The 10,027-nt window shown below is 40.2% G+C and overlaps 1 protein-coding gene across 2 annotated transcripts in view; it reads left to right on the top strand.

Moving 5' to 3' along the window:
- The first annotated feature begins 2,597 nt into the window (after positions 1 to 2,597).
- RCBTB2 (RCC1 and BTB domain containing protein 2) overlaps positions 2,598 to 10,027 on the top strand; it is a 53,283-nt gene continuing 45,853 nt past the window's right edge. For both annotated transcript variants that reach the window (XM_044668233.1, XM_044668234.1), the window contains exon 1: positions 2,598 to 2,683. The gene's annotated coding sequence lies outside the window, so the exon portion shown is untranslated. The remainder of the gene's footprint in view (positions 2,684 to 10,027) is intronic.

Below are 10,027 nucleotides of genomic sequence, written 5' to 3'. Positions count from 1 at the left end.
AGGAGGGGAGTGGGATTCGAAAGTAGGTTCTCTGACTCCAAATCCAGTGAGTTTCAATTTTCTCTCTTTCTCTGTCTCCTTTTCCCCTCTCTCTCCCTTCTGTCTCTTTCTCTTTGTTTCTCTCTCTCTCTCTCTCTCTCTCTCTCTCTTTCTCTCTCTCTCTTTCTCTCTCTCTCTCACTCACTCACTCACACACACACACATTCTTTGCTTGCCAACTAAAACAATTCTTGATATATAACACTAGCATTCAGTCTGAAATGTTTAGTTTGGAAAATGTTTGGAGTAACTGGAAAAAAATTTTTTTCTCTTTTCTCTGGTTGAAATGCTCTTTGCATATATGTCATTAAATTTCAGAGAGGAAAGGGATCCCACTACTCAGGGATCCATAGATTAAAAGTTGGAAGGAGTCACTGAGACTGTTTAGTTCGGTTGTTCTCAGTGAGTTCTGGTTAAGAGTATGGGGATTTGTACAGAACTACTCACTTACAACTGCGTGACCAAGAATGTGCCAAAACCCCTGGTGAGGAACTGTGCTGTGAGCAAAAAATTTGAGAACCACCAATCTAGTGTAATCACCTCAAATTACCGATGAGGACGTGGAGTGGCTTGCATGGTGAAGGGCCCTGAGCCTGGAGTCAAAAGCTCTGCTTCATCATCTTGGCTCCCATGTTATTGGCAGTGTGACACTGGGCAAGCTGTCTAGCTCCTCTGAGGCCTAGTTTCCTCATCTGCAAAACAAGAATAAGAGTATTTTATACTCTCTACCTAAGAGAGCTATTGCATAGAATGTACTTTGTGAACTTCAGAGCACTATATAAATAGGTTTTAGGATTATGATACTATTGTTATTCCTCATAGGCCTTTTGTGAGGACCATTTTGTAAATTGGAAAAATAAACACCCCCCACAATTCAATAGATATTTATTAATTGCAAGGCACAATGTTTGGCTGTGAAATTTTAAATTTCACTTAAAAATGAAAAACAATATTATTGGCCCCTGTCGTCAAAGGCCTGCAATAGATGTAAGCTGTTTTGTGGAAGAGGAAATTGAGATCTTGCCTCCAACATTTTACATATGTATCATGTTTTAATAATATAGTTATCTAGCAAAGGTGAAGTCAAAAGCATTTTTATCATAAAACCCTATAAGGTAGGTAGCATAATATTTATAATTTTTGTTTCATTATTGTAAGAAGCACTTGGGGAGAAACTTTCTCTACTAAGGCAGATTAGCAGTTTCCTTACACTTTATAAGTCTTAGAAAGTTGCCCAAGACACTGACAGGTTCAGGGACTTGCCCAGGGCCACACAGCTAGGATGTGCCTGACTCCACAGATTATGCTATATAATATGATATGATATGATATAACAATATAACAATATAACAACAATATAACAATATAACATAACATAACATAATATAATATAATACTGTGCTGTCTCCTGCATAATTAAAAACAAAAATCATACTCTTTAGTGATACCTTTTGGGTTATATCATCTACAATTCCCAATATATCCCTTCTTCCTCCCCCTCCCAAGGAGCAGTCTTTTTATAACAGAGAAGAAAAAAATAATTTCAGCAAACCTAAGCAACTTTTTGAAAAAGTCTGATTTTTATATGCAGTGTTCCATACCTATAGTTCCCAACTCATAAAACTTGACATTCCTTTTTTAAAATTAAGTTTATTTATTTATTTAATTTAGAGTATTTTTCCATGGTTACATGATTCAAGTTCTTTCCCTTTCCTCTTCCCACCCCGCTCCAATAGGCAATGAGCAATTCCACTGGGTATTACATGTTTGATATTCCTTTTTTGAAGAAACTTTAAAATGACTTGGAGCATGGCGTTTTTATTGGCATATACAGTGACTTTAAAAGCTAGGTCATAGTAAGTAATAATAATAATCAAGATACCCTAATTATAATAAACAATTTGAAAACTCCCGATGGTTTAACAGCCATACTTTAATATTTTAAGAATCTATGATTCCATCATTAGGGATACTTCTCCCACCAAGGTAACTGGCAACTTTTCCATGTTTTATTTAGGAATTGTAGCTGAGAAAATCTCATCAGCCCATGTCAGACTTCAGGTGTAATAACTCCAGAGTTAGCCAGTGAACCCCAGAGAGCAGAAAGAAGCTGACACCGGCCTTTCCTGCCCGCTAGGACCTGCCAGACCTTGGCCTAGCCTATGAGAATCAACATCTCGTGGAGGGTTCAGAGTTGGGCTTCAGTGGCAGTTAACACACAAAATCAAAATACAATGAATAAACTTGTAAGCCAAACTTGAATGCTCTACACTAAAATACCCAACTTTTGTAGAAGTGTAGTATATGGATGTGTGTGTATAGATGTATGTATGTATGTATGTGGGATTACGTGAACTTTTTTCAAGGTATAGAAGGAAACTTTTCATACATACATACACACACATATAAATTTTTTTTAACTCAAGTCCATGCTGTCATTTTAGTGAATGGGTTTGCATTTAGACCTTGTAACTAGCTTTCCCAGATTGATTTGTTGAAATTGTGAGGTAACACTGTTTTTTCCTACTCTCACAGTATTTTCAGCCACATTCACCTTGATCAGGACGACAACTTCACACCGACAGAGAAGGAACAAGATCACGAATGGATGGACGCTAGGCCCTAAGGCTTTAGACGTATTCAGGTATGTTAGCATGAAATGTTCATTCAGTATTAAATAGTTATTTGGATTATGTCTTTAAAATCCACTAGAACTCCTATTTTAATGAGTTGGGTTTTTTTAAGTATAGCACAGATGTGTGTCACACCCATTTCTTCACTGCGTGTGCTTATGATGGCTTGAGACCTGTTCAGAGAGGGATTCTTAACCTCTCTCGTGCCGTGGACCCCTTTGGCGGTCTGGTGAAACCTGTAGGTCCCTTCTCAGAATGATGTCTTAAAATATACTGGGGTTGGTGGCCTAGTAAACAGTTAAGACATGGGGTCCTCGAACCCGGCCTCTGGGGCCTGGCTCTGCTGGCCGCCAGTTGTGCATTTTAAAGGCATTTCCCTTGTCCGGGCCTCAGCTTCCCCCTGTGTGGAATGGAGAATCGATCTCTGGTGTTTTTTAGCACTCACACCCCACAGTTACAGGATGAGTGACGCAGGCGTTCATGCAGAGATTGACATAGGGCTCATTCTGGGGAGGGAGAATGTTAGGAGCAAACGTGTCAAGGTTGGAATGTTGCTGTTCAGTTGTTTTCCATTGCGTCCAACTCTTCGTCGATCCCATTTGGACTTTTCTTGGCAAAGATACTGGAGAGGTTTGCCATTTTCTTCTCCAGATCATTTTAGAGATGAGGAAACTGGAAGCAAAGTGAAATGACTTGCCCACGGTCACACCGCTAATGAGTTCCGGAAGAGGAGTCTTCCTGACTCCAGGCCCAGCACCGTCTCCACTCTGCCACCTGCCTGCCCTCCAGGCTGAAAAGCTCATCTAGAGTGTGGGACTGACTCAAGAATAGTGCACTGCTTGGGGAGGGCTGGGAGATAAAGCCAGAATGGCTGGCTGGGCCCAATGCTTGGAGGTTCTGGAACGTCAGTTGAAAGACTTTGGACGTACTGTGGAGAACCTTGGCGAGTCTCACGACGGGGAGTGCCAGGGTCGGAACTTGGAGGCAGGAAGGTGGATTTGGGGTTTATGCGCCAACATCTTTTGTAGAAGATGAGGAGGTATAGGAATTCAGGGAGGGAGGGGGAGAGGGAGGGGGAGAGAGAGGGAGGGGGAGGGGGAGAGGGAGAGGGAGAGATAGAGATAGAGATCCGCCTTGGGAGCCCATCCCCTCTGCCTACAGACTTGGCCACATTTCTTCCAGCCTGGAGGTTGGAGGCTACGGATGTGGTGAGCCCCACATAGCATCACAGAACGCTGCTGACTCTCTGCATGCACAGCTATCCTGATTTCTGTTACTCATGAGTCTGTTGTCTGTCTGCAATCACATCATTGACTTGTTGGAGCATAGGTCAAAATCAATAGCAAAATAGAGGAAAAATCGCACAAAAGAAACAGCATAAATTGAGACATCTCCATTCTAATCTGTTAAGATAGCTATTGATCCTGAAAAATGAGAAATGGATAGGATAACAGGCTATCACCATTTTCTAAGGAAATTTAGTGAATCTGAGGGCAGTTAAGTAGCACAGTGGGTAGAGTTTGGGGCTAGACTCAGGAAGACCTGAGTTCAAATCCAGATTCAAACACTTATTAGCTAACGGACTCCATACAAGTCACTTATCCTTTGTTTGCCTCAGTTTCTTCATCTGTAAAATGGGGATAACAATAGCATCTACCTCCCAGGGTTTTTGTGAGGATAAAATAAGATGATAATTATAATGGACTTAGTACAGTGCCTGTCACATAGTAGGCTTTATATAAATGCTAGCTATTATTTTTCATCTAACTTGGTACAAGAACTGGGAGACCAAAAGTGCCAAAAAACTGCCTTTGTCAGCGTATATTTGGTCTCTTTGCCGAGTAAAGACATATGGCAACCAATGTAAAAACCAGTTTAGAATTTAAACATGTTTATAAAAACTTACCCAGGAAGATAGTGGAAGGTGATGAATGCTATCATCTCGTAAAATAAAAGAGCAAGAAGTAGAGGAGGAACAAAAGCAAGGAGAGAAATTTAGTCCCCAAAGTTTCCAAGAAGGAAATTGGAAGGAGAATGTTGAACAAATGAAAAATGGAAATGATCTGTCACAATTTCCATAACAATTATTATAATTAACTTCCTTTGGTGACTTTGCAGCTACCATGTTTGTTGTACCACATGAAGAAGTAGAAGTGGATCAAAAAAGTGCAAAGACAGGAAGAGAAGTTGGGCAAGACCCAAGTCCCTGCAGGGGAGGTGTGGGCTAATCTAGGTATTAGGAACAGAGTTAGAACCCAGGGTAAACCCGAGCACTGACGCATGTCACAGAAATGGATCCAGAACTTGCACAAAGATTGACCGTTACAAGGTGTAGTCTCTGTACTCATCACGGGAGTTTCCATCAGAGCTTCCTCCTAGTGTTTCCCATGGTGAAGGCAAGCCTGAATTATCAGAGCCAGCGACAGGGGAACAGAAGTCTTGTCCTCTCAGCATGGGAAGGCTTCTTGTATGGGCCCAGTGATGGAGCCTTTATCTGTTCCTCAAAACCCAAATCTATAAGAGACAGAATTCATCCCCAGGATGCTGGCCCAAGGATTATCTCCATTTTTTAATTTTTATTTTTTGGTATACCAGAGCATGAAGATTGTAAAATTGTAAGTTGAATTTAATTCTATTTTTAATACTTAAGCTACCATAGATTTAATACTCTCTTTTCTCCATGAGAGTCCAAACTTCTTACTCCTGTAACTGTCCCTCACCTACATTCCAGAGAAACTTCCCTAAAGGTCAAGCTTTTGTTTTGTAATTATTGTTGTTTATTCATGCACTTTTGGCCCTGTGGACCGTGGCATGCCAGTACCTTCCATGGCGTTTTCTTGGCAGAGATACTGTGGTTTGCAAACCTATTAAGTTGATTTGTCCAGGGCCTCATAGCTAGTGAGTGTCTGAGGGGAGATTTGAACTCAGGTCTTCCTGACTGCAGGCCCCATAGTGAGTCAGCCACCTAGAATTACCTTCCACTCTTTATTCAGGTCATTTGAATCTCACTTCTATAATTGTAATTTGTATCTCCACTCTGCTGTTGTCTACCTTTTGTCACCTCACTCGTCCATTGTGTGTGTGCGTGTGCATGTGTGTGTGTGTGTGTGTGTGTGTGTGTGTGTGTGTGTGTGTATGTGGACTGTTCACATTTTCTGAATGGGGGGGAGCTCGTCCCACCTCCCCATGATCATGTCTGCCCATTGGGATCGTTTGCCTTTGCCGGGGACCCAGATGGTGAAGGAAGACACACCTAGGTCATCCCTCCCATGGGCAGAATCCAGGCAGCCATTTCTACTCACTTTGTTAGCTGATTTGTGTGGTCTGTGGAAAAACAGAGAAAGCTCAGAAATTTTAAACCTTAATCTACCTATTTCAGTTATCATAAAACTTTTCTAAACCAGAGGAAGGCCAGAATGAAGTAAGAGGACAACTTTGAAAGCAACAAATTGAATTTATGATATAATTTAAAAAGTAAGCTATACCTGTCACAGATTTGCAATCTTGTGTCCAGTCCTCTTTCTGTCCTCTATATGTGGAAACACCCATTTTATTTGATATTTGGTAAGTTCAGAATAAAAAAACAACATTTTTAAATTAGCTATGAGACATGGAGGGATTTTGAGTTGCATCAGTGGATAGCTTGCCCATATCATAGAAATTATAGACAAAATATTGTCATAAGAAAGCTCTATTAGGGTCAGTGGTAGGCAATTCTAAAGGATGATTTTTAAAGGAAAAAGGCCTTACTTGGGCTTTTATGCATAAAGTCGGAATAATGGCTTCAATTCATTTATAGTACTTTAGCTCAGTAATAGCAATGATGAGACTTAATATGCAATCATATCTTAAATTCCAAGATTCCCTTTTTTCAGCTGAAAAAAGTAGTATCTCAAAGTATCCAAGTAGTATCTCAAAGGTAATGCATGATTTGCAGATACTGCCAGAATATATATTTCTTTAGGTTAGTAATCCACTTATATATTCTAACGTATTTATGTTACAATGTATTTCTTTCTTTTTTTTTTTTTTTAAACCCTTAACTTCTGTTTTATTGACTTATAGGTGGAAGAGTGGTAAGGGTAGGCAATGGGGGTCAAGTGACTTGCCCAGGGTCACACAGCTGGGAAGTGTCTGAGGCTGGATTTGAACCTAAGACCTCCCATCTCTAGGCCTGGCTCTCAATCCACTGAGCTACCCAGCTGCCCCACAATGTATTTCTAATTGAGGGATTTGTCATTGAATTTTCTGACTTTGGAATTCAAAATTTGGACTATAATCCTGTTAATTGGATACAGTTTACTATATTAGGAGACCAACATTGGTAAGTTGTCATAATCCTGTCTTAGAGAGTAATAACTAATGTTTCACTTATTTTCACCTATAAATGTGGGGTGCAGGGCTTAAATGTATTTCTCATTATGTAAATTATGAGTATTTTCCAATAAGACCTATTGAGCTAATTGCCCAAGAGATAGAAAGAAGGAATTTTGGAGATAGAATAGGATGCTTTTTCAGATCACACTATCCATTACGTCATTGCTACTTATTCGTCATTTTCATTCATTATGTCTTTATTTTCCAACTTAACAAAATCTGTCTCAATAAAATTGAGAACTCACTAAACTTTCCAGTTACAAAGTATATCATAATGATGACAAATGATAGTTCATCAAAATGTGAAATTTATTTTCTTTGTCCATTGAAAGAGGAATCTGAAATGCAAATTCTTTGTTCTAGTTTTTTGGTAGGACTGAATGCTGTTTTAAAAAAAATTCTTGTAAATATCTTAATAATGTATTTTTCCTTTAAGAAAATTCACGGTCACTTTATATTGACTTTACCTCACCCACCCCACAGTCAAGTGAAGCAAATTAATAAATTCCCTGGGTTTGAAAATAGATCTTGTACCTGTAGTCCACTATGTGTCCTCTAAGAGAGAAAGAGACAGTGCTCCCTGAAGTTAATATGGAAAATGCCAACTTTCTTCAAATATATAATGAAGGTTTCTTTGAGGGACCAGAGAGTGGTTCCAGAATACTCATAGTCCCTAAATTTCAACCTCGAAGTACCTTGCCCAAATCTGATATTTTCCTTCTAGCTTCTTGCTCTTCTTCTCTCTTCCATTTTTGAGCTGAATTACACTCAGCTATTTTAGTTAAGAATGGCATGGTTTTGGTCTAACAGGTTCCATGAAACATGAAGGGTGCTGATTTTTATTATGCATTTTTCCTTCAGGGATTGCACAGAACCAAGGCCACATGGAAGCCAAGCATTCTCTTTCTTCTGGAGCAAGTGCCCAGGTTAGACAGAACATTCTGCTCCCTTGAGGCATGTTTGCTATGTTGTTTAATTTCTTTCAGTAAAGCTTAGTGTTCTTACTGCTTTCAAATAAATTAACAGCAATGGAGCTATACATTTTTCCATTAATATAGTACAACTCTGTTATAACATAGTTTCATGGTACAGCTAGGTGGCTCAGTGGATTGAGAGTGAGACTTAGAGACAGGAGATACTAGATTCAAATCTAACCTCGGACACTCCCTACCTGTGTGATCCTGGGCAAGTCACTTACCCCCATTGCCTAGCCTTTACCACTATTCCGCCTTAGAACAAATATATAGTATTCATTCTAAGATGGAAGTAAGAATTTAAAAACAAATAACACACCTTTATTACTACCATTTGACCATGTTACAGGGCAAATCCTGTCTCCTAAAACATAGCAAGTATGTTGAAACTTGACTGGCCATTGCTCTTGAATTTTAGTTAATCTTAGCCACCATGAGCCATGTTTGAAAAGGCATATATATAACTACATAGTTTCTTGTCATTTTGATGAACTGTCATCAGGAACTAATTTAATACTAAATTCTATGTTCTTTCATTGATTATCATTATTTTCCTCTCATTTGTTACAGTAATCTTTAGCTTATTTTTATAACAAAAATCCATAAAACTTATATCTTCATCATTTCTGCATTAGTCATATGCTCAAATGGTTCCGTTATGTCAGTAATGTGTCTAACAATGTGTATTATCATCTGTCCTCCATGCATTCATGCATTCCTATTTGACATACATTTATTAAGTGACTGCTATGGCGGATCAAGCCAGCAAGCATTTATTAAGAACCCTTCATGATATTTTATGCCAGGCACTGTGCTAGGTCTCGGGATGCTGCCAACATTGAAGTGGTCGTGGCCCCTAAGGAGCTTCCCTTCTCTCAGGAGCAAAGAGAAGGGCATGTGAAATTCGGAGCTTTGTCTTTTCTTGGTTCAGGCCTGGGATTTCACTGGCCTCCCAATTGATCTGTAAGTGCCGCATTTCACGGAATGGCCTGAGGCACTGAGAGGCCAATGGACTTGCCCAGGGCACCTGCGGAGGTGTCAGAGGTGGAGGCTCAGAGGTGGAGGTGTCAGAGGTGGCCGTGAGCCACTCTTCTTGGGTACCAGACTCGCTGCTTCTCCACATACTGCGCATTCCCCTGTGGTTTAGAAGCAAAGAGACAGTTTGGAGAAGAACCAGAGGGTAAATGAGGCAGTCTAGGTAAAGGTCTAGGACAGTGATGGCGCCCCTTTGGGGGGGTGATGTCCTCAGGTGTGTGTGGAGAGGGGGAGGGGAGCAGCCCGGCTCTGTGCCCCTCTGGCTTACTCCGAAGGAATTCTGGCGAACTGTGCTGGGGTGAGGGCGCGTGTGCCCACGCTCTGAGCGCCCCTCTGGCACATATGGATGAAGTGACCTAGACAGGGAACAGGAAGGAGGCGAGTGTGGCTACCTGGACTGTAGCGTTTATGTAGGTGAGTAACATATAATAAACTTCGAAAAGAGGGTCAGAGTCAAATTGTGAAGGGATTTAAATGCCAAACAATGGAACTTGAATTTCATCCTAGAGACATTTGGGAGCCACATCAGTTTCTTGAGCAAGATGTGGTCAGAGCTGTGTTCTGTCACTATCACTTTTATAGTTATGTGGAGGAGAGGAGAAAAATGAGATAAAGAGATCCATTAAGGCTGGCCTCAGGATCAGCAAGGCATGTGTTCAAGTCTCATTTCAGCTTTGTAACTGGATAAATCACTTAACGTTTTAGAGTCATAGTCAAAGTTAAAGAATATTTATTATCCAAATTGGTTGTCTCTTCAGAAGCCTCTTTACTGGATTTACAATGGTTCAGATAATTTAAATCTGAGGATAAGAAATGAAAATTATTTTTCTCTGATTTTTTAAAATAAAAGATTTATCTTGATTAATTGGTCAATAAACATTTACTGTGTGCCAGATCCTGTGCTAAAGACCTGGGGACACCCACGGTGGTAAAAGGCAGGCCCTGCCCTTGGGGAATTCACACCATAAT

The sequence above is a fragment of the Gracilinanus agilis genome, chromosome 3 (genome assembly GCF_016433145.1).
Source record: "Gracilinanus agilis isolate LMUSP501 chromosome 3, AgileGrace, whole genome shotgun sequence".
In the NCBI taxonomy this organism is placed as follows: Eukaryota; Metazoa; Chordata; class Mammalia; order Didelphimorphia; family Didelphidae; genus Gracilinanus; species Gracilinanus agilis.
Note: the sequence above shows the minus strand (reverse complement) of the source record. Positions and strands in the feature narration are given on the sequence as shown.